This window comes from Neopsephotus bourkii, unplaced genomic scaffold (genome assembly GCF_033783945.1).
Source record: "Neopsephotus bourkii isolate Nb327-2 ecotype Australia unplaced genomic scaffold, CSIRO-AGI_Nbou_v1 NB_256, whole genome shotgun sequence".
Taxonomy (NCBI): Eukaryota; Metazoa; Chordata; class Aves; order Psittaciformes; family Psittacidae; genus Neopsephotus; species Neopsephotus bourkii.
In genome coordinates this window covers 1,101,234-1,127,181 of record NW_026900765.1, presented here as the reverse complement: position 1 = coordinate 1,127,181, position 25,948 = coordinate 1,101,234, and the positions used below count along the sequence as shown (strand labels likewise).

General features: G+C 38.1%; 1 long non-coding RNA gene across 1 annotated transcript; it reads left to right on the top strand.

The window, feature by feature from the left end:
- The first annotated feature begins 616 nt into the window (after positions 1–616).
- On the top strand, positions 617–25,169 carry LOC133208279 (uncharacterized). The gene is made up of 3 exons (XR_009724313.1): positions 617–1,047; positions 1,971–2,322; positions 24,951–25,169. It is a non-coding gene; the product is annotated as an uncharacterized LOC133208279 (long non-coding RNA).
- The last annotated feature ends 779 nt before the right edge of the window (positions 25,170–25,948 follow it).

Genomic DNA, 25,948 nt, shown 5'->3' with positions numbered 1-25,948 from the left:
AAACAAGGGCCATAATCAGTTTTGTGAGACTTAAGCTCTGTGTTCTTTTTATAGCAGTTCATTAGTATTTAGCTGAGTAAGTTCTCCTATGTCCTGTGATTTTTACCTCTGTTTGAATAAATGTTGCTCAGTAAGAAATATTATATATGTAACAGAAACCTGTCACATATATACTATGTGACAATTAGCTTGCAAACATGACTGCAGAGCATGGTTTGATTATAGTATTAAAGCAAATTTAGTTGTTGCATTTGTACATACTGTCTACATTTTACTTGTGCTACTGCTGTGTAAACTACCTGATGTCTAGTAGTATATAAAGTCAAATAGTAATGGGACAAACAATAGAAAGTAATGTATTGTTATTTTCAGTGTAAATCCCATGTACTAGGAAACTAGCCTTTGTTGGTGCATATACTTTTCAATTTTCACATGACCCTGTCTAGGTTTCTTAAAATTATATCAATGTGCAGGTAAAGTGATTTGAAAAAATTCTTAAACCTCACCCTCTCCCCCAGACCAAAAGTATTTATACTTATTTTGAGGGTAATTGAACCAGGATAGTAACCTAGCTTTTTTTTTTCTCACTGAACTTTTGTGTTACTATTTATGCATCAGTATGGAGCTGATGGTATTCTCTCCTGTAGCACCAGAAATATAGGTTGAGTATGCGACAAGAGCTGCGTTGATTCTTTAAGAGAAAATGGAAAAAATTATCCACATGTATCAGGTATTCCAGCACTAACTACAGCCTAAGCAGGGATGGTCTTCTATTTTCTTACTACTAATTTTGTTTAATAGAGTTTGTTATTGAGAGATAATAGTGGCTTTTTTGTTTGCTTTTTTTTTTAGTTTTGTCTAAATTACAGTCTCACTACATCATTAAGGCTGAGCCCCATTGCCATAAGATTATTGACTCTGTGTGTGTGTGTTAACAAGCAGAAAATGCTAATCAATTACATCAAGTAGCTTCATGGCTTATTGGTTGCTTTTCTGAGAGGAAATGACTTTCAGAAGGATGATTTTGACCAGCTGGTAATATAGCAGGTAAATTTTGACATATCTCTGCTTTTAATTCTGCTCAAAGAAGTCTGAGGGAAGTGGCTTAGTTTTCAACTCTTGAAAGGGTCAGAAATAGTGTTGCCGGAGTAACAGTAAGAGACCTGGGTACCAAGTGACTCACTACAGTGTATGAGAAGTAGCTGAGTGATGAATTTTATTACATTCAGTCCTCTGTGCAAAGTATAACAGTGAAAAGAGGCTTACCCTGTGAGGTGAGGTGTATATTTCACTATTAGTAACATGTACAAAGTGCAGGAGCTCAAATATGACAACATGAACATTTATATATATTGGTGCTCTTCAGACAAAGGTGGTACTGTGTGTACTAGAGTCTGGGGTTTCTGCAGTGAGCTTCCATAAAGTTTACTGGCCTTTCATGCAGCATGTCCCATAAATCAGCAAAGTTTAAATTGTGCTGCCCTCTTGAACACCTGCTTATCTGCCTTGAGAAAATTATGTAGTGTTTTAAACGTCACTTTATGACATTGTAAGTAAAGCCTGCTCCAGAAGCCCTTGGAAGAGCCATTAAAGTTAAGGGTCTATGAGCATTTTATTATAAAACTTGATTTCAAGGGGTTTATAACTCAGCCATTTAAAAATGCATTCAACTGAAACCTGGTACGTGAATCATTGCGGTTTTTTAGTGTTGGACAAATTATTTCAGGTGGTCTTTTTATTTGTGGGAGGAGGAGCAGGGAAAGGTTGTACATATAAATATTTTTTCTTACAGAAGAAATTTTTTCTTGCAGGCAATGAGCCTTGAACATGCATATTTTATTTTCATACAAAATATATTTCTGATTATGCACTTTGAAAGATCTTATTGTGTCCCAGGAACTAACAGCTTGCAGCTATCATACCTATATGTGCATCCTTAATGAATATGTAACTTTTCAATTTTTTCAAAGAGCATTTTAAGAGAGCTTTTATATTGATTGTACTTTTAATAAATGGTATTAGATGCTTCATGTAATGGAAGGCAACATTGAATTTATAAGGTAGGTGTTTTAATGGTTTTATGTATTGCCACCAAAGTTTGGTTTTGTATTTTTTTATATCTATGAGGTGACGTCTTTATCAGCTGCCAAGTACATCAGTGCTATTCTTTGCTGAACTGTCCCATTTGATCCTTGATAGGTATGCAAAATGGAATAGAAAAAGAAACAGCTCTGTTCTGAATTGCTGATAAACTTTCCAAACTTTACAGATGAAAAAGCACTTGAAATTCACCTGTAAACTCACTGACAGTGGTCCAAGAAGGTAAGCATAATGTACTCTCAGGGCAAAGCACTGCTACGAGGCTATTGCACTGCATGCCATTTTCAGTGTCAAAATTGTCTTGAGCTATAGCTCCCTTTGAAGGGAAGCACTACAAAAAGTCATGGTTTGGAGATAACCTTAGCTGAAGTGCTAAGAAATTAATGTTTTATAAACCAGTTGTACCATTACTTTAAAACTTTATATTTTTAATGTGACATGTTGCCATTTAAATGGCCCTTATTTTGCAGGAATGGGAAGCTATGTTTTGCTCAGTTTAATGAAAAGTTCATTTAGAAGCTGTTTAGTGTTTTTTCTCTTTTTTCCACTTGTTCTTTCAACTTAAAATCTGAGTAATTGCAATTCAAACTGTGTGTTTACTCTTTGTATATGAAGGTGGATTATATAAAGGCTACTTATAATTATTTTGCATTTGCTTATTGGAGAACAAAAGAATTTGAAGATGGATTGGTGACTTAAAGTGGTCTGAATTGTGTTTGAGTTCAGCCAGCCCTTTGCAGAGCTGCAATTCAGTCAGTATATTTTTGCCTTATTTAGGTTCCCTTTAGGATAACCATATCTTACAAAATCACAGATTAGGGAGGGTCTTCAAAATGTGTCAGGTCTGGTAGGACTAAGTGTAGGAAGTTTTTGATGAACAGGAACTTAGGCACCAGGCAGAACAACTGGAAGCCCATTCTGGATGGGAAAAGATATTTTCTCCTTTGGCCAGTATCAGAAAATGAAGTTCTAGCACAAACTGACATAGATCTGTGGATGGATAGCTGTGCACATGTTTATACATGCTTCTAGGTAATGTAGAGATAAATTATAAATTATGGAAATGTCTTGTATGTGTAATGAAATTTTTTGTGTATCTTAGCTCCTCTTCTTGCTAAGCTGTTTTTATAGACACCTTTGACCATTTAGCCAGATGTAACTTTAACATTTTTCACTGAGTGGACAGATGGAAAGCAGAAGCCAGTTAGAGATTGCTTATGTTTTCCTTTATTATATGTTTGGCTGTCCAACTGAAATCAACTTGTTTTCTCCTCTACCTGTTGCATTTGTTACATTTTTCTATTATAAATTCATTACAGAATTTAGCAAAGCTTCCTTGCATACCCCAGACACCTGTCAGTTTATAGAGACAAGCATTCAGTGTTTGTATTTCACACTGCCTGTGGCATTTCTGCACTGCACAGTCCAGCTGAGTTTGAACACAAAATGCATCATGGCTCCTTGGTTAGAGAGATGCACTAAATGACCTCCAGGAAGCTGTCTGATCCTTTAACACTGTGAACACATTGTTTGCCTGTGAAGGATTTACAGAAAAGTAAAAAGAAAAGCAGCACATCGACAGCACAATGGTAGTTCCCTATTGATCTGGCTTTCTACAAGGACTTACACATATCCAAGGAACAGAGCAGTATGCCTCAGCTGCCAAGGTAGTGAAACCAAAATTTTATTTACCTTTTTAAAAAATCTGTTACTGTAATTCATATTTGGAACCAGATCATGAAAGCAAATGTATTAATTACCTCAAACAAATGACGTTGTCTAAGTGATGTTAGGTTAATTTCCAGGGTTAGACTGAAGCTAATACTGTTGTTGGGTACAAGACTTGCAACAAATCTGGGGGGATGTCTCTTAGGGATTCACCAGTTTATGACCAATGTAATTGTAGTTTTGACTACTTTTTGTGGTCTTGGCCTCCTGTTGCATTTATCAACTTTGCTACCAGCTTCTGAGGAATGTATGCAGGTAAAGCATCAGTGCGAAAGTAGTAAAACCATGTAAAAGACAACTAGTGATTTATTCTAGTGAAGATTTAACCGGCTGCTCCTAACAAGCTTACTTGAAGCTGAGATTTCAGGCTTAGAAAAAACATGAATGTATAGCTCAATGTATATCAATGTATAGTGATTATAACTATAATACTGATGCTAGCATTATGGCAGTGTCCCAGACAGAAGGTGTTTAAAATTCCCTCTTATACTAAATAGAAAGAGAACCCTTTAGTGTTGACAATGATTGCTCTCAAACTTGCTTCATAGCTCTTCTTCCTTTAAGCAGAAGAGGAAAAAGAAGTAAAAAATAATAATTAATCAATTTGTGGTTTGTTATCTGAATGTAATAGTTGCTGATCTCCTTCTTACCCACTGAGCTTCCCAGTATTCAGAAAAAGCGACTTAAAATACATCAGATGCCTACACCTTTAAACATCTAATTATCTTCAATTACTGATTTTCTGTTCAGTCACGAGGCATTGAAATATGGTTGGCTGAGACCGTCTAATTTCTACCTTGGGCCTGGAAGTGAATCCCTGCTGATCTGCCACGAAATATTTGCTGCTACTATGTCTCCCTCAGTGCAAGACTGCAGTGTGCCCTGGGTTCAGCAGTAGCAGTCATTTTTCTCTTTAGTAGCTGGTGCAGTGCTGTGGTTTTTACTTCAGCCTGGAAACAGCGCTGATAACACCGATGTTTTTAGTTGTTGCTAAGTAATGTTTACTCTGACCAACGACTTTTCAGAGCCTCATGCTCTGCCAGGAAGGAGGGGAAGCTGCGAAGAAGCAGAGACAGGACACCTGACCCAAACTAACCAAAGAGGTATTCCATACCTCAGCACATCATGCCCAGTATATAAACTGGGGGCAGCTACCCAGAAGGGCTAGATTGCTGCTGGGATTGGGATGGGTATCGGTCTGCAGGTGGTGGGTGGTTGTATTCTCTTCCCTTGTTATTTCCCTTATCATTATTATTACTGATGGTAGCAGTAGTGATTTGTGTTATACTTTAGTTACTGGACTGTTCTTATCTCAACCCATGGGAGTTACATGCTTTTGATTCTCCTCCCCATCCCTCCAGGAGTGGGGGGAGGAAGAAGAGGGTGAATGAGCATGGTTCTGAATTACCGTCTGGGCTTAAACCACAACACAATGCAATCTGGCTTTTTCCCTGAAGAAGGTAAAAGGGAGTGCAAATTAACTCATTTGTGTGGATTGGTAACCTGAAATGCCATGGTTTCTGATAAACAAGGTTATATATATATATATCGGTAGTTATAATCCCTGGTCATTGTACCATAGAAAAGAAGATGACCAGAAATAATAATGATAGATGCTCTGCTGTTGTTTTGGCAGTGACTTCTTTGCAGCATTGGAAAAGAAAGGACACAGCACTAGTTGTCAATTAGGCTGACACAGGTGTAAAAAATAACAATGGTCAATCACATACTTTAGTATTCTGCTTCCCTTGGCAGCCTTAATTTTTATTATTAATTTCCTGTGTTGTCGTCAATGCTGGAAAGCCTTTAGGGCAACAAGACAATAGCCTTAAGAGATGATGGCTCCTTCAGCTAGCCAGTAATCTGTGGACCTTAGTACTATCAGTATTTCATATCCCTCTGCTTTGGTGCTATAGTGAAGTCGCTCACACAGTTTTGGCCTGACTGATCTGTATAATCTGTCCAGAAGCATTTGGTGTAGAAATAATACACTTTTGAAAACTATGCATATGAAGCAGTGCTTAGTTCTCAGCCCTGCTTTCTCCTTCTGCATATGTCAAATACCATTGCCATAGAAGCCAGCATCACTATGGTGTTCATTGGAGTTCCTATTTTCTAGTACCTTACACTTTTGCTGCCAGCTGTTTTTTTTTTTTTCCTGATTGTCAGGTGTAAGGTGAGTGTTTATATTCAGAAACAGAACAAGTCTATTATTATCTAACTCAAACTGCTGGACAGCCTTTGCTGACGTATGAAACTGATCCATTTTTTCATAATTCTTTTGCCTAAGATTAGGAGTGCAAAAATTATCTTTAATATACATTTTAGTGAAGCATCTGACTCCTCTGGATAGGTTCCTCTTGGAACTATGCTCTTTTGGCATAAAGAATCCTCTGGTTTCAGTTAAGACATTTGTTTGTCAGCTAACAGCTATGCCCTCTTTTCAGGAACATTAAGGACAGTCACAAATGTAAGTCTGCTATAGAAAGATGAGGGAATGGAGTGTGCTTATGTTTTCCCTGCCCAGCACAAAATTGGAAATGCTGCAAGTCAGCACTTTAAACAAAGCACCCTCTTTGGAATGGTGATGTATTCATCAGCAGCTCAGGAAAGGTGCAAGTGAAAATGTACCAGATGGTAGTAGTTGCTGAATACTGAAATCTGAATTTACTTCATTGTACACATATGCATTCACAGGTCATTCTGTTATTTTATAAATAATGGAGGAAATGGCTTATGTTTCCCTACATAACACACTAAGAACATGGAATAGTCATTACATCATCTGAATTTCTGAGTGCAAAGTACTTTATAAAAACAAATGTACCCATGGGAGACGCTGACTTAACATAGATCAGCAACCATAGATACTTTACACAGACCAGCAACCATAGTTGCTTTACAGAAACATAATACTTTTTTTTTTTTTTTGAGAAAACTGGAATTTATTGGGAAAAAAAAAAAGAAACAAGACAAGCATAGGGAATGGAAGTAGGAAGAGAAGACATAATTCTCACTGTTAAGGATATGACATACACATGATTATGTAATTTTGATGTGTGGATAGGATGCTACTGATTTTTCATGCATGTCTTGATAGGAAGATAGTACAGATTCATGGATGTGATATGCAGGCAAGATATATTGGCTGAAGTCATATCTGTCATATCTGTACTTTACTCTCTTATTAAATGAATGTTTCTAATTACGGATTCAGAGAGCATATCCCTATTGTTTGTTCTTGCCAACTAGAAACACTGAAACAACAAAGTCCAGAGAAGCTCTGGCAAGGGTTGATTGTCCATGCAGGAGAGGAAAACAAAAAAGGCCTGATGTTCCAAATACCCGAATTTCTTCCCATCCAGATCTGCTTTGGCACTTGGATGCTGCACCACAGGGTGGTATTAGGAAAATTCCTCTTCACTGAGAGGTTGGTCAAGAGCTGGAACAAGCTCCCTAGAGAAGTCAGTATTTAATCAAGCCTGCTGGTGTTCAAGACACAGTTGGACAATCCTCTTAGATACTTAACTTTTAAGTTACTCAGTGATCTTGTGGGTTCCCTCCAGCTCAGGGGATTCTATGATTCTAAGTACCTCATTGACACTGCCTACCTTATAGCTGATATCCATGGACATAACAAATGCAGTTTCCTTTTCTGCTTGTACTTTTGTGGCAAAAAAATGCATTACTTCAGTTGTTTTTGAGGTCCCTCAACCACGGGATTACATGCTTATTCTTCAGGGTTATGCATTCTTATTGAGCCAATCTTTTCAGTTTGCAAGCCAATGTTAATCTATCAGTCATTTATGTTCTTTTGTGGCAGAACACTAGTACACAAGTGGCTTAACTGTGCTCAAAAATAGTTTTAAAAATTTGTTTTAACCCTTAAAGCTAGTTTCAGATTAGAGATTGGCATTGAAACTATGCATTCTTCATGCTTCCTGCAGTTTTGTTTGCCAAGTCTGCAGTGAAAAAATAAGAAACTAACCTTTGGTGTCTTGTGTGGGTTTTGATGTTTTGAGGAGGAGTTTGTGTGTATGTGTTCACATGTCCATGCACATGTGAAGACAGCATGTTCAGATTTTCAGTTTTAAGTGTCATGTTAGGAAGCAATTGCATATAAGATTCTGATTGAAAGTGAGACACCGGGGGTTTTTTCCTTCATCAAATAGGCATTTGCTTGCGCGATGCAGATTGAGATTTGAGCTAGGACGCTTGAGGACTTTTTAGATGGGAAAGGACCTGTAGTATTAGGAATACCAGAGTAAGATAATTCTGGCAAGCATATTTATTAGGTAGGGTGAGATAAACCAGGCCTGGATGAAGTTTCAGTGTGACTTAAGGACTGTGTAGTAGCTGCAATACCTCTTCTACATTATGTGCTTTGGAGTAGGATTTAACTCTGAAAGATTTCTATGGGAAGTGCAGTGTTCTAAAGACACTTTTTAGCTTCTCTCCACACCAGAAATCTGACAGTTTATGACTAATTTTTAACATACTCATTCTAAACAGTTGGCTGTTCAATCACCGCTGTGCTCTTTGTTAAGGTTACCAACCAGTGATTTTAGGGTGGAGAGAAATTGAGTACTGAGCTCTTTTCATTCATCAATGTATTTGAAATGAGATTTTTATTTATTCCACATTTATTCAGGCTTCACCTGACTAACAAGTCACAAGCATGCATGTTCTTTCATTTCTTGTGTTTGTTTTCCACACTGGAAAGTAGAATTGTAGAAAGATGTCAGACATAGTGTTACAGCTTCAGGTCATGTCTTGTTGACATTGCAAAACCACACCAGTGCACAGCTAACTTTAACTATACCCCTCTTACATTCATGTCAGCTCTGCTGGAACTGTTGTGCTGACAGCTGCTGAGCACAAAAATGAAAACTGTGGAAGAAGCAGTTTCTCCCATTTTCTTTCATAATCTAATTTGATTTGGAAAAATAACTGGAAAGTGCAAGTTTAACACTTTTTTTTAAGTGCTTGATATGAATCTTTTAGATTTCTTTTATATACACATTCGCAAATCTAATTTTTCTTCCAAACTGTTATTTAATATAGTGGTCTGATCTTACTCTTAAGGACAGGGAATTTAGAGTGGATCAGAGTGGCTCTTTGTGAGAAGAAACTTCAGGAGAAAATAATTTTGAGTCTGTTCCTGGTCTGTTTTTGAGAGGCTCTCAGTGCAGCTTTCATGTTCTCTATGTACATTCTCTATGTACAGTGTGAAAGGCAGGATCTTACATGCTAGTAATCTGGTATCTGTTTAGTTTGGGCAAGCACATGTGTGCTGGGGTTTACTTAGGACTATAAAAATGTGGTGACTTGGAGTACTGGAGAGGAATGAATAGTTTTCATCATGTGACTTTGAGCCAGAAACAGCCGGCTGATGCACTAGTAAAGAAGATCTCTATTGGTGCTGCCAGGAAAAAGCGGCGGGTCGTAGTAGTAGGGGATTCTACTTTGAAAGGGACAGAAGCACTCGTCTGTCGGCCTGACCCGGTCTCAAGGGAGGTGTGTTGCCTACCAGGGGCATGGATCAGGGATGTGGCAGAGAGGCTGCCTGCTCTAGTAAGCCCCACAGACTATTACCCACTTCTGGTGATATATGTGGGTGCTAGGGATATAGACAGTAGTAGCCTCGGGAACATAAAGAAAGACTACAGAGCCCTGGGAGAGGTGGTTAAGGGCTCTGGAGCTCAGATAGTCTTTTCGTCAATTCTCCAGGATACAGGGGATGACCCAAAAAAAAGCTAGGAGGATTAGCCAGGTTAATAAATGGTTCAAAGGGTGGTGTCATAGTCAGGGGTTTGGGTGTCGAACATGGGACCTAAGTTTGTAGGCAGGGTCTACTGGGAGCTGGTGGAGCTGGTCTTTGGTAGGAGGCTTGCCACACTGGTCAAGGAGGCTTTGAACTAGATGTGTTGGGGGAGGGGGGCATCATTCCACCCCAACACTCCCAGTCAGTAGCCAGCACCTATAATAAATGCTCGGAGCAATGCAGAGATATTCCAGCTGCTCCAGCCAATGAGCCGGCTTCATTTGGAGCTTGGCTCAGATGCCTCTATACAAATGTCCATAGCATGGGGAACAAACAAGAGGAATTAGAGATGTGTGCACATCTACGGGGGTATGACATTATAGGCATAGAAGAAACATGATGGGATGGCTCCTATGACTGGAGAGTTGGAACAGAAGGTTACAGACTCTTTAGAAAAGACAGGCCTGGCAGGCACGGAGGGGGAGTTGCCCTTTATGTTAGGGATAGGCTGGAGAGTATGGAACTCTGTCTGGGGACTGGTGAGCAGTTAACAGAGAGCTTGTGGGTGAGGGTTAAAGGGAAAACAGCGATGGGAGACATTACTGTGGGGATCTGTTACAGACCGCCTCATCAAGAGGAATCTGCGGATGAAGCACTCTATAGGCAGATAGGAAAAGCCTCACGCTCACAGACCCTGGTTCTCATGGGTGACTTCAACCACCCTGACATCTGTTGGAATGACGGTATGGCCCAGCACAAGTAATTCAGGAGGTTCCTCGATTGTGTGGAAGACAAATTCCTTCTGCAAGTAATAGAGGAGCTGACAAGGAGAGATGCCATGCTTGACCTCATGCTCACCAACAGGGAAGGGCTGGTTGGAAATGTGGCACTCCAGGGCAGCCTTGGATGCAGTGACCACGAGATGGTTGAATTCGAGATCCTTAAGACAGTGGGAAGAGCGTGCAGCAAGCTCACTGCCCTAGACTTCAAAAAAGCAGACTTCGGCATCTTCAGGAATCTGCTTAGTAAGGTTCCATGGGATATAGCCCTAGAGGGCAGGGGGGCCCAAGACTCTTGGTTGACAGTCAAGGATCACCTGCTACAAGCTCAGGAGTGTTGCATCCCAACTAGAAGGAAGTGCAGCAGGAGGGCCAGGAGACCTCCTTGGATGGATAAGGAGCTGCGGAGGAAAATTCAAATGAAAAAAGAGTTTTATAGAAAGTGGAAGCAAGGACAGGCAGCCTGGGAAGAGTACAGCGATGTTGTCTGGGAAGCGAAGGGCCAGGTTAGGAAAGCTAAGGCCCAGTTAAAATTCAACTTGGCTAGGGTTATTAAGGATAACAGGAAGGGATTCTCCAGGTACATAGCAAATAAAAAACAGACTATGGAGAATGTAGGCCCCGTCAGGAAGCTCTTGGGTGAACTGGCTACAACAGGATTTGGAGAAGGTTGAGGTTCTGAATGACTTCTTTGCTTCGGTCTTCTCTAGCAAAGGCTCTGACTGCACCACCCAAGTCTTGGAAGGCAGACGCAGGGACTGTGAGAATGAAGACCTTGGGCCCACTGGAGGAGAGGAATTGGTTCGAGACCATCTCAAAAATTTGGACGTGTGCAAGTCCATGGGTCCTGATGAAATCCATCCACAGGTCCTGAAGGAGCTGTCAAATGAAGTTGCTAAGCCACTGGCTATCATATTTGAAAAATCATGGCAGTCAGGTGAAGTTCCTGACGACTGGAAAAAGGGAAATATAACCCCCATTTTCAAGAAGGGGAAAATGGATGACCCAGGGAATTACAGACCAGTCAGTCTCACCTCTGTGCCTGGCAAAATCTTGGAGCAGATTCTCCTGGAAGGCATGCTAAGGCACATGAAAATCAACAAGGTGCTTGGTGACAGCCAGCATGACTTCACTAAGGGGAAATCTTGCCTTACCAATTTGGTGGCTTTCTATGATGGGGCTACAGAACTGATGGACAGCGGTAGAGCAGTTGATGACATCTACCTGGATTTGTGTAAAGCGTTCGACACTGTCCCACATGACATTCTTGTCTCTAAATTGGAGAAACATCAATTTGATGAATGGACAAGGCCTTGGGTGATATGGTTTAGAGCGAGGTGTCCCTGCCCATGGCAGGGGGTTTGGAACTTGATGATCTTAAGGTCCTTTCCAACCCTGACTATTCTATGATTCTATGACTTCGAGTCTTAAGTCAGTGATGTTCTTTCGTATACAACAGAATAAATTACCAAGTTTTTGTTCCCTGCTTGTATTAAAATTTAGTGCAAAAAAATAGTTTATTATCATAAAATCAGTTCCTTCCTACACATCAGAAGCCACTGACAATGAAGTGGAGAAAATTACATCTTTGTTTCCTAGTCTAGTAATTATTGTGTGCTTATTTTTGACTTGCTTAATTTTTCTGGTAATGGAGTCTTATTTTGATTAATACTTTAAATAGATTGACATTATTAGTGTAAGTAACTGTATACAACATAAGCCTAGAGGACCTCTCTTTTATAATGACATGCTTTGTTGAGTTTTTTGAAGCTTGCTGATCAAGCCCAGAATTTTTCTGAATGTTAGTATTTTTGAGAGATTTTCAGAATTTCCAACATTTTATTATGTTGATGAGTACACTAACCTCTCTTCTTATACTCTGGCAAATATAAAACTTGCAAGTCTTATTGCTTAAATTACATCTGTCAAATTATCAAATCATGCTGGACACAGTGCAGACAATTTATGCATATCCAGTTGACAGTATGCCAGTTATGATGGGCTTTTAAAGCTGGCAAATACTTCTGCACAGAAAGAAAATTCAATACACAAAGCCTAACATTTCTTACAACTTCTTGCATCTGGTATATTGCGTCTGTGTGTGTGTCTATTTGCGTGTATAATATGTATGTACTTTTTGCCTTCCTGAGGGAATTAGGATTTAAAAGATTACTTTGCCACATATTGTGGGAAAACACACATCATTCTTGTGTGAGAACACACACCATTCTTGTGTGAGGAAACCTTTTGTGTTCAAAGGCTTTATCGATCACAGGCATCTCTCACCAGTTTGAAAACTGACGGCTTTATGGGAGTCATTCTTTAAGAATGGTTGGAAATGACTACCGCATGTTTATCTGAAATAACCTGGTTATGGTTTACTTACATCCCCTGTTTTTGTTTACTTAGAAGTTTAATGTTTAATGTCTGTAGAAAGTCTTTGGATCCACTGTGCTGAAAATATGGCTCTAATTTTAAATGTTTGCTCATGTGAAAAGTTCTTGTTGAGGTGATTAGTTGAAATAATAAATGTAGAAGAGGTTGCCACATCACGTCTTATCTGATCTGGGCTGCAACATTTTTTTCTTCCAGCTATGTGCTTTGTTGAAAGATCAAACAAAGCCATGCATATGATGGTAACATACTGCACAGAAGAGTATGTCTTGATATTTCTATAATCTTGTATCATGTGCCAAAGAGACAGCTGTTTTCTCCCCTACTAGGAAGACATAGATGGATATTAAACTGTGGTTTCTGGCTGCTTTTCAGAACAATAAGAAACTACACACCTGTCAGGTCTTGGCAAGCAATAATAGTAAAATTACTAACTTTGTTTCCACAGCATTCTCTCACTGACAAACACACCATTGCCCTCATTTTTCTCTCCATCCCTTCTCAAAGGTCTTAGATTTCTCCCTAGAGGCACAGAAGAACTAAGCAGGTTTACTACTGCTTCTCATAAACAGCTTACTTTTTATAAAGGGTGCATTTTCATGCTAGGCTTGTTTTATTACTACTTTTCTTCTGGAAGATCTTTTTTTGCCACTCAGTGTTTTGCATCTGTTAGCCTTTGTGCTATATAGCACCCTCCTTTCCTAAGGCAATCAAAAACCCCTGCAAGATAATGGCTCAATTTGTCGAATGATATTCACAGATGTTTTTCTTGTAGTACAGTGCAGGTAACACCCATATGAATTATTCCTTCTCATAACTGGCTGGGTAGAGGATTTGTTTTGTAAAGAGTAGTATATTGTTCTCCAGCAGCCAAGTTTCCCTCCTGTCTGTCAAGCTTTTAATCATGGCATTCACTTTTAAATACAGAAATGTGAATGAGCATAGGGGAAAATTTCTGTCCTTAAGGACAGATTCTTAAGCACAGGTCCTTAAGCAGCTGCAACTGATTCCTAGGGTGAACTTAAGGGCTGACTTTCAATCTTGGCTCTATGCCTCTAGAGTTTGTGGTCTTAGCTGACTCATTAAAGTTATAAAAAAGTAATTAGTATTTTTATCGTTTGGGGTTTTTTGGTTGTTTATTGTTGGTTTGTTAGTTTTGTTGTTTTGGGGGGGGGTATTTTTTTTCACTTATATTAGCAATAAAACCAAATTGAAAACAAAGATCAAGACTCTTAACAAAATGATTGAAAAATTCCCTATGTCATTCCTGCCCCCACTTTCTCTCTTTTCCCAATTCTTACAGCTCCCTCCCAGTGCTCCTCAGGTTAAAAGCAGAGACCAGGAATTCCTCAGAAGGCCTTTGACAGGAATGTTAAAACTTTGAAGACATTAATCTGAAGTGATCTGTCAAAGATCCAGAAGAATAGAATCTAACTGGACTTTAACTACTTTATCCTGCTTAAGCTGTAACAGAACTGCTGAGCTGAGCAATTTAAGATTCCCACAGCTGCACTAGCTATGTTTCCATTCATGGTACTAAATTGTTTCCATTAGTCTGAAAAGGGTTATAAAACCTACAATCAGTTTAGTTTCTGGGGCATTGTGTTTTGAATACCGTTTAATAGGGTGTGACAAAAACACATAATTTCTCCACATGTTCTTACATTGCAAGCAGATTTTGCTTGGTACTAGGCAGTGCACCAAATATTCTGGACAGAGAAATGTTCAGCAGAGAAAGCCCTGGAATTGGAGACAAAAGAACAGTACCAGACAGCTAGAATGCCCAGAGCATGACAAGAATCTTCAGTGCAAGAGATGAACACAAAGGAATAATAGGAATTTTTATCATCCATTTGCTCACCAGCTGCACATTTGCTATGGATAGAAATGATTAGATTTGTTTAACATAGGGGAAAACAATAGATTAAAAACCTGGAAACATGAGTGAACCCAGTTGGGTAGGAATATATTTAATACTAATATTAATAACCAGAGATGGCTGAATATGTTGAACAGCTGTGGGCAGAAGGATGAGGATTCTTACTTTTTTCCAATGAGCTCAATAGCTTGGATTATTTTCTCAGCCTAACACATCTATAGCATTTTTGTTACATGAATAACCACCTCTATTTTATTTTAATAAGACTTCTTGATAGAAGAGGACAGATTGATTTACTTCCCTTACTAATATTCCTAATCTGTTTTTATATCATACCTTCTTACAGTGCAAGCACTTCAGAGTGTGTTTTGTATTCACAGTGTATATTAAATCAGTTTATTGCAGGGGAAAATGAGGCTGTTTAATCAGGAATTGTGAGTAAACATGTTCAAGTGAGTTATATGATAAGGCATTTCTAAACGGTGATGAGGAAAAAAAACCCACATTTTTTCATGACAGCATGTGTCTAACAGTGTATTTTGATGGTTCTGTAATCGTATCCTGTGGTACACTGTAAGACATGTGAATGCTGACCATCAAAAAGGGACTTAATACTATTTCTGACACTGGATTGTCTTTCTGTTTAACACTGTTTAAATGGAAGCAAAAGAAATATTGCAAATTTCATTTTGAGTCTAGAAATATATTACATTGACAAGCCAGCTGCTTGCCAAAGGGTGCTGTAAGGTAAGATGAAGCAATGATCAAGGTGAAATTGGATTGTGTTGGTTGCAGTGCACTCATTTCAAGGAGTGGTTTTATTTTATCTGATTTGTTCTTGCAAGTATTTTTATGGGCCCTTTTAGAGATCTTAAAAATTAACTGAGAACTTTTCCAGAATGAATTTTTAAGCAGAGAAAATCAGCTGCTGCTAAAAGAATACATCAGAGACATTTCTAAGATTCTAGTATGTATTGTGTTTTTATGTAACTGTTTTATGGCAATAGGTGATATTTTGTAAGATGATGATAATAAAAACCTAATATGCTTTATGTGACATGTAAAATTAGCAAGCATTGAACTGAATGATAGTTGCTACATAGTCTTCTCGTGTAACAATATTTAAGATGTCAAAATGTTGCTTCCAGTGTTTAGGCTCAGTGGCCTAACTGAAGCCAGCTGTTTTCCAGCCACTCTTCCCTCAGCCTGTAGCATTGCATGGGGTTATTGTGTCCCAGGTGCAGGACCCAGCACTTTGCCTTGTTGAATGTTATACAACTGGCCATAGCTCATCAAAACAGCCTGTCTAGAACCCTCTTCAGAGCCTTCCTATCCTCGAGTAGATCAAGAGTCCTAACCTGATATGGTTGTCTATCTGTCTCGTCACTGTTATGCTCTTTTTTTCAGTTGAGCACATTTTACAGATCATCAGCATCTTCTAGGGCAGGACACAGGGATTGCTCTGTGTCTGTGCTGCATTCCAGCCTGTAGTCATAGTCATAGTCCTTCAGCTCCTGTCTGTGGACTCTGCTTATCCCCAGAGCCAGAGTTACTACCTGGCCAGTGTAATATATCTGATATATGGTTATCCCAAGTAAAGGCAGAATTTTATTTCTGTCTTTGTTGAACTGAACCTTAGTTTTTTTTTTCATTGCCATATTACCAATCTAATGGAATCTTTAGGAATTCGGATCCTATTCTCCAGTGTGATTTCAATATACCTGTATCTGCAGTCTTTAAATTGTCTTTTTCTGGCACCGAAATGATGAGTGAAAATAGGAAATAATAGTAAATGATATTTTGATACCCAATTCAGTAGGCTGGCAAATTTAAATTTTGGGGTATCTTTTTTGCGTTATATATTACTGAAAACTACATGCAGTTCTGAACATGCATTCTGAGTGATGCATGCCTACTAAACTGGTGAACTGGCACCTGGTTGTGTCAATTAAAAGGGTTATTCTAGAGAAATTTAACAGTTGTAAATAATAAGATCTACCTGAACTAAAGCAATTAACTTTTTTTTTTTTTCCCCAGGAAAGAATTGTTTGCATGTGTGAGATTTTCAAAGCATGTTGTTTTCAGTTGTCACCTACTGTTTTTGGTACTTTACTCATTATTATTGAACTGAGAGCACTGATAATTTCTCACTGTTGGTAGTTTCCAATATTCTTGTAAATAAGGTGCATCTGGGAGAAGAGAGACTGCTATCATAATTGTACTTGTTCAAGGACAACGCATATTGTCTGCAGGCCACATATTCATGAAGTAATTCTTTGTGCTTATGTGACACAGCTCATATGGCATGTTGGTAGGGCAGTGAGAGGCAATGAAAGTTTGTGGCTTCATTTTGTCCCCTCACTTGATGTGCAGCATTGGTGTGACTCCACTGCTTGAAACATTACTTTTGGTGAGGATACAGGGTGGGAAGCAGGGCTTAAGAAGCTCAGAGGAGAGTAAGAAATCAAGACAGAGTTTTAAAGGTCAGAGTTGAAACAAGTTTGAGTTTCTATTGGCTTATCTTCTTTTTCTTTTAATCACATGCCTCTCCACTAAAAAGCTATTACATAAAACATGTGAAGCTTATAAAGACAATAGTGAATATCTTTATGTATTTATCTAATAGCGAATAAAGACAACAGTGAATATCTGTTTATAAAGACAATAGAGAATATCTTTATCTATTTATCTAATACTTACCTAATAATGAACATCATACAGTTTGATGTTCTAAGAGACTTTGGTGGTGCAGAACAAAGGAAGGTCCATGCTATAGCTTCTTCTGAACATACTTTCTTACTCTCACACCTGAGGAGGAGAGGTCATAAATTTAATGATGGAGGCAAAATTAACATTAATGGAAAGTCATCCATGAAGTACAAATTCATGAGAGTTAGTCTTGTAGATTTTATTACAGTACTATATGAACACTACAGAATAATTTGTTAAGTTTTTAATAAATACTTCTGTCAATATTAACTAACTTTAAGTTCAGTGCATTTACTGCATTGCTGAATGGGATGTTCTGTGGTTGGAACAAGAGATTATGAGTTGGGAGATTCCACTGAAAAATATTGATTTTAATCCTTCTTATGGAAATATAAAAATTTAGAAGAACACAACTTATTTGAAATATCTGCCTAAATGCTACTCAGGAACATAAATAGAGCTTGTATGTCTTTTTTTTTTTAAATTAATAATATGAAAGATGTTCATTAATAATCACAGTACTATTTCTCTGAGAATTCATTTCAAAGTAGGTGTAGTGGAAGGGGACTGAAAAAAAAGAAAAAACAAATTTTCTAAAAAGACATTTAAAAAATGTTAGAATTTCATGAGAACCTGAATACCAGAAATCAAATAGCTCGAAATGTCTTGAAGCTGTTAGCTCCTTTTAGATCTTAGATTTTGCTGTTATTATAAGGCCTTTGCCCTGAAGGCAAAGGCAAGAAATTTTTAGTGCAAAATACATAATCACATATGTGACTTGGTTATGATGCAATATACCTCATTTATATCCTATTTTTTGTTATATTAATGGGTTTACTGCTTTAATCATCCTTGAAGATACAAATTCTTTTGACCAAGTTTTACAAAATGCACTCCCAAAACATGATTCTAACAATAAGCATGCTAGTTGCATGTGGAAAAGTAACAATCATAGAATCACGGAATGGTTTTGGTTGGAAAAGGATACTTTGCAAAAGTGGCTTTGTATTTCTACTAGAATAAGAAACAGACTCAATAAAGTATTTGACATGTAACTATACACAGCTGGAGTACTTTTATAGCATGTAAATGATGAATAGATATTTGGAAAGTTGAATGGGTTATATCTTCTATCAAGAAGGTACAAATCATCTTAAGGAGTTTTTTGTGGTATAAAGTGTTAGTTATAAGAAGTGAGTTAGCTCATATCTTTGTAGTAAAATGATCCTCTACAGAGGATCATGCTTTCCTTAAAAAAGATAGCTTATTCAAAGAGCATGTTGGCTTTTTGATGACACCAGCTGTAACACAGTCAAACAGATACCACAATGGGTCAAATATCTGTTTAAAATAAGAAAAATCTGCTAAAGTATAAACTTTATTTGCTACACAGATCCTAGACCAGCATGGCATAGGATGTAAGTAACCTGTGATTTCTTGCATCATCCTAGTTATAAAGCTTGTCGAAAGAGGGGTTAACCATTCAATCAGTACCTTCATTCATTCAAAAAAAGTCTGAGTTAAGCTGAATATTGCCATCTTCTGGTCCTCATACTTTGTCAATCACTGGCAATCTTGTAAGTAGCTGTTTCTGACAGGTTACTTAATCTTTTGTATGATGATATAAAATTCATCTTCTTGCAATATGAGTAGCATCCTGTCTGTCTTGTACCAACTGTAATTTGATTTGATATGGTTTATTTTGCATGTTATAATTTTAAACATATTGGATGGTTTTAATTCTTGCTACATGTGTGTAATTGAATTGGATTTCTTCTATGCATCATGTTGTTTGTGGAAGCTGGGGTTTGAAATGTTGGTACTGAGGAGTTTACTGGGTCAAAACATGCTTTTTAAAGCAGTATCTCAGTTTTTGAGAGTTTGTATGACATAAAATTAAAATACCACAAAGGTGATGGAAACCAAAAAACTATTGGAAAGAAAAAACACCAAAATCAGATTGGAGCAGATGAGAATTGTTCAGGCATCTGCAGTTATTACTGGCTTGTGTTGGAAATGAGCCCGAGTATTATAATTAAAAGGTGATTTTAGATTTATCCATGACTTTTTTTTTTTAACATGAAAAATATACATGTGAAAAACACATGCTAATTAAACTATTGGAAAGAAGATTATTTTCCCAAAATTACAAACTCTCTTTCCAGAAATAAGAATAGGAGTTTGCTTTAATGTAGCTGTTGCTTCCAGGGCTGCAGTTGAAATCTCTCTTTACTTTCTCCAGTGGTTAGTTGCTTTTCTCTGGAGCATGAGACACTAGTTGTTCTGCTGTTCTCTATGGTCTGACCAAACAATTTAGGTTGTTTGTTTTTTTTTAAGGAAAGTGGCAAAGTAACACTGGTCTCTTTTTCTTCATAAATCTCAAAAGCTGTTAACTCCAGTGCATTAGCAAAAAGGCTTTTAATTGCATAAGGGATGTAAGAAGTTCAATGCATGTGTGTGTGTTTGTTCTAATTACTCTGATCTTTATTTTAAAAGCTTGTAATTTTGATCTGTTGAATTGTGGGAATTTTTCCTCCAACTAGCTTTCTCAAGCTTACAGACACCTGGGGCCATTTTTCCTTTGTGCATGTATTCTGGCTGTAATCCCTGTTTTTGTTCAAAACAATGTTTTCCAGAAGCAATTTGGGGGTACTTGCAACTTTTACACTATTTAGGTCAAATACAGCCCAAGACCCTGTTATGTCTTGGCACAAATAATTTTAAAGGTGGGGAATATAAGCACAAACTAACTACATGTTCACTACCCTTTATCTCACAAAATGTAGCTGTAGGAAAAGAACCAAAAGAACACTCTGCAGCACCAGTGTACCTCTTGTGTTGTCCAGAAGGCAGTTACTGAAACTGCCAGCATTTTTTATCTGGTATTGTATTGGGTCTTTTTCTCCAGACTCCTACCTGTCCAGTCAGGTCTTTGTTGAAAATGTCCCTTCAGCCTTTAAAAAGGTGAAGTTGTTAGCAGTCTTCCTTTTGTAGTTCATGTGCCAGTCCTTTCCTTCTTTTTCTCTCCATTTTATAACGGAGTTTAGAAGGAATTCTCTTTGCCCCTTAATGACTGACTGAACTCAGCTGGGAAGTTAAAGGTGTAAGCTAATATGCTTTTTTGGCAATTACCTCAATTATTTATTCACTTGTTAATACTGAACTTTCCTGAAATTGCCTCGTTTGGTCTTTACCACCCTTTTACAGTTTACCCTCAATATGAGTCTTAAAGTTTGTGTCATTTTTGATATTAATGAGTCAATAGGGAAAATATACCATGTTACAAGTCAAATGAGCATGTAGATAATGAGCCAGTATCAACGCTTGTGTAATAGCTTGACGTAGTTCTAGAGTTCTGTAAATCATCACTCAGAGTATACTGAAGCCCAGTTTATTTTAACAGTGATGGCCTTGTTGGTTACAAGTATTCAGATGACCTTTATCCAATGGTAGGTTGTAAATAGCCTTCTAAGGTTGTGATGCAGGAATGTTGCAATTTGTAGCATAGTGTAATGATAATAGAGCAACATCAGCTCTTTCCGTCATTTCAGAGTATTTTTCAGTGTCTACAATTGTGTGTAAATCCATGAGGAGGTGGATTATGCTGTTAAAATATTGAAAGGCAGATATGTCTGAAAAAACAAAGCTGTCAAATTGTTTTTTCTATCCAGGTTCTTAAAGCTAATAGTTATTACAAGTAACAGCAATGCGTTGGTTCTTCCCTGACAAGGTGACAGTCTTTCAAAATCTTCTCTGACTGGTAACACAGAATAAATGTACCCTGTAATGACTGTATTATAGTTGTGTTTATCTAAAACTGTGAGGAAAAGTTTGTGGAGATTGGTTAAGCCAAGTAATGCAGCTGGAAAACCAGAAAATCCATTAATATATTGAAATAAGATTGCATTTCCAAAACTTCAGAAAAACACTGGAGGTTTTTCTATGATGTTTAGACACATCTTTTTCTTCAAACGTAGATGCATATATTACTTTGCAAATAAGACAAGATTGTATAAGTGAGATTGCTAGGATTTCTTTGTGTTCAAGAAAGTCTACATTTTACGCAAATTGATGTTGTGTTTTCCGAAGAAATATAGCATAAAAAATTACTGGATGAATAACAGTCATTTATTTATTTTCTAAGAATGCAGCATACTGGCTGATTAACCATATTGGATTCCTTCTTCCACTTGCAGTGTGTAGCTCTGGAAAGTGATTGAGAGACAAAGATTTTGTTTTTGAGAAAATACACATTCTGAGTTTTTCATTGGAAAACAGAGATAAGCAGTATGGGTGCTTATATGCACACTATGTGTATGGGTGCTTATACATGACTGTGAGTGGCATATCTATGGCATATGCATGATATCTAAAACCTTTAGGAATTCTGTTGTGGGAGAGGTGGGGGTGAAGGAGCAAGGAGTTTCTGACAGAAATGTGAGATTCCCAGTAAGGACATTTCAGCTGTGGACAGTGGCATTTTTGGAATGCAGACCACACAACTGGGATTTGTGTGTGTATTTGGTTTAAAAATAGAGCAAAATAGTAAGGCTAAAAGAAAGATGTGAGCAATGACCAGTCTCAATATCTTGTATGGCTTTTCCACATTTCGTGGAACAAATAGCTATTGAAAACTGAGCACACAAAGCATGCAGTAGATTTAGTAATGACAAGCAGTGTCAACACACTATAATTATCATAGGGTGGTATAATTCATAAGAAATGTACTATGTGTTTTAACACCAACACAGAGAGAAAGGGGGGAGAGAAAGAATTGTTGGTCTGAAAAACCAAAAGTGTCTCTTAGACGTAAACACTTTATTTTTCAAATGCTCATTACAGTTTTTGTCTCTAACAAAAGGCCTCTGTCATTTTGAGTTAGTGCAGTGGCAAGCAAAAGTGAGTCATGAAGATGACCTCTGTCTTTACGCCTACATAATAATCTTAAAGGGAAAGTCTCAGCAGACTGTTTTTACTATATGTAATTAAGCAATTCTGAATGCTCAGTGAAACTTGAATGGTATGGCATAGAGCATCGTAATATGACAGTTAATGAGATGAGACTTACACTTATTCTGTAGCTATAATAAGTAAAAGCTTTTGCCTTCAAACTGAGGGCAGACAGATACTGAACTATTCATTAAAAATGCTAAATCCAACAACGAGGACACTGTTCTGTGTCTCTGTTTTATAACTCTCTCAAAGAAAAGAGAAACTAGATGAAATTATTTCCTAATTATACTTATTCAGTAGCTGTAATAAGCTGTGACATTTGCATTCATTATAGAAAAACTAAAAAAGAGACATTCAGGAAACTGCTAACAAGACAGGGAGTGATTTATGCTGCTGTATCTTTCTTTCAGATTCCAAAATATTCAGACTGGCTGAAGTTACATAATTAATTTCACTCTGTGTCTGTAATAAGAAGATAATATTGCCTTGAAAAGACCTTGTTGCTTTTTTCTCTGCTGCCTTTCTATGTTCGTATACTAAATAATTTTGCTTTGTTCGAGTCTTCTACATGCCACTTGTGTTTCTTGCACATTTGCAGCATGATATTCTTTGCAGCTATATATAATACATACTTGGGAAGGGGTTTTCCAATGAATCATGCAGCTTAGATGATTGTTGAGAAAATGTATTATCTGAATTTTTAAAATTGCCTACATTAGTGTTGGTAAGCACAATTACATTTAAGTTATGTATAAAAAAAAAAAAAAAAAAAGTCTTGTGAATGATTTTCTGAATGGAAATCTCATTAATTACCTGGGGTTAGCTAGCATGGTTATGTATATTTGGCTGCAATCACAAAAGTCCAGACACCTTCCCAGGAACAGTGACAAGACCATGTTTACATCTAAAAATGTTATCAAGGCTGGAGCCCTAAGCTTTACTACAGCAAGCCTACTGAGAAATGACTGTTGTGATCAAATTAGGGCTTTTAGTCTTAGGCTGAAGGAAGCAGCTGGAGCACATTCTTCTCCACACTGCTCTGTTCCCCCGGTGACTTGAACTAACCTCTGATTCCTCTCTTAAACTTTTTACAACTCACAAGTATTCAGAGTCTCTCTTGGCTGGTGTTGCTGGCCCCCCTCCAGATGGAGAGATTCTGAGATGCTGTGTTGAGACTATTCAGCCCCAGGATCATGGTCGAACTAATGAAAAAGACTGTGGATGAGGATGGAAACCCAGACTTAGACCCAGGCATATATTTATTAAAGGGGCACTATATTGTTTAGTAATTCAGAAACCTCAAAATTCAGAGGACTTTTGATGTGTTTCCAGTACTGGATCACATGAGCTTACTGTCACTGCTTTTTTTACTAAAGTGCAAGTGAAAGCCAACTATTTAAAATGTTTTGAGCTCTAGAGATTCACTGGCTGATAAATGACATGTAAACTACTCAGATTAGTCTTTACTGGATGGAATTATCTCACGAACTTCTGGTCTACTGAGATTTTTCCTGTTCCATGTTTTTCTGAAACCAAAGGGTACTCTTGCAAAACTGACCAGGAACTGCATGTGCTTAAGAAGCACATTTTTGTCATTTTGCAATGACTTTTTTTTTTTTTTTTAAATTATTCTGTTTCGGTATTTTGCATTCAAATATGTAACAAAAAGAAATCCATAAAGCATAAAGTTTTACTGTAGCACAAGCAGAGGGGCTTAATTGAGATGTGTTATATTTTGAGTACTTTGAGATGTTAGGTTTGAATTCAGAAAAGTGGAACTTGAGGCATGGTGCCATGTAAACTTTGCCTGAGAAAGGGTTGCAGGACTAGAGGTGTTACAGTATTTGTTTTTCACTGATATTTCAGAAGGGAGAAATGCCCTTTGCTGTTGAACACTTTTTTTTCTGCCTTGATTATTGTAAATGCCGCAAACAGCAAGTGAATTTGTGGAGGAGGGGAATCGAAAACAATCTGTAGTTCTTGAAAGGTTAATTGTACTATTTATAGACTTAACTGCAAAGGGAAAAAACTCTCAGTGTGACCCAGCAAGGTCAGCGTAGTAATAGCAACCTAAATGGAGCTCTGACCAGCCATGAATTACTGTCTGTGATACTGGGAATGCTGACAGTTCAATCACAGCACTGTTTCAATAAAGAACGCCATATATTTAAAGCGCTGATACTGTTTTCCCTCTAAATGACAGGCTTGATAGATGGGCCGAAAGCACTGCAGACATTTGAACAAGGAAATAGAGAGGGAGCCTCCTGGAAGCAGGGCTTCACGCAGCCAGCCGCGGATGATGAATAGAGTGTGATTGTGTCTGACAGGTAGTAATATAACTATTCATTCACCACAGAACACCTGGAGCACACTATATTAAATGGTACAAGATGGAGAGATTCTGTGACAGGAATTGGAAATGTGAATCTCATGCTGAGCTTAGGCACAGTAATATAAAAGGTCAGGGGTCGTGTAATACAAACTGCTTGAAAAAAGGATGTAATTAAATTATTTGCTCACTAAAGTCTTTCTAATGTTTTGCTAACATATTGCCAGGAATCATTATTTCAGCATGTCTGTGTAGCTGTAATGAAAATTGCAAATGCTGCTTACTGACTACTGTGCTCCCATTTTGCTTTTGGAGGCTGGCTAATAAAAATGCCACCATAATTGCACAAGGCTGCATCAGAGAGCAAGGGTGAGGAGGGGCAGAAATGTCTACCGGCATTGCGAGTCCTAGAAGCTGTGCTGTGTTTTGTCTCATATTCTGAAGCTTGTAGCTGACCTTACTTTAAGGTGACCTTACTTACATTTGAAACTAAAAATCTGCTGTGAGCTACAGCCCCCTAGGGAACAAAAGATACTACACTCATGGGTAATGTTGGCTATAGAGCTATGTAACTTCACAATCTTGTCTTCTGCCCTGTAGCTTTAAGTTTCAGCTTATCAGAGCTGAAAGAAGCTGCCATTTGCATCTTGTTATGAGAGAAACGTAATTCAGTCGGAGAAAGTTCAATTTGCTAATATGTCACAGAATTGAATCACAGAATGGTTTTGACCTTAAAGATCATCTAGCTCCAATACTCTTGCCATGGGCACCTTTTACTAGACCAGGCTGCTCAAGGCCCTGTCCAACCTGGCCTTGAACACTTCCAGGGATGGGACATCCACAACTTGTCTGAGAGACCTGTTCCAGTGCCTCACCACCCTCACAGGGAAGATTTTTTTCCTAGTATCTAATCTAAATCTCCCTTCTTTTATCTTAAAGCCATTCCCTCTTGTCCTGTCACTACATGTACTTGTAAAAAGTCCCTCTCCGCTTTTCTTGCAGACCCCCTAGGTATTTCAGGGCTGCAGCTTTCTCTTCTCCAGGCTGAGCAAGCCAGGCTCTCTCAGCCTGTCTTCACAGGAGAGATGCTTCAGCCCTCTGATCATCTTCATGGTCCTCCTCTGGTCTTGCTCCAGCATGCCCACGTTCTCTTTCTGCTGGGTGCCACAGAGCTGGACACAGTACTGTGGGTGGGGTCTCATGAGAGCAGGGGGGCAGAATCACCTCCCTTGACCTGCTGATGCAGCCCATCACACAGTGGGTTTCTGGGCTGTGAGCACACGCTGAAACTAGCTCATGTTCAGCTTCTCATC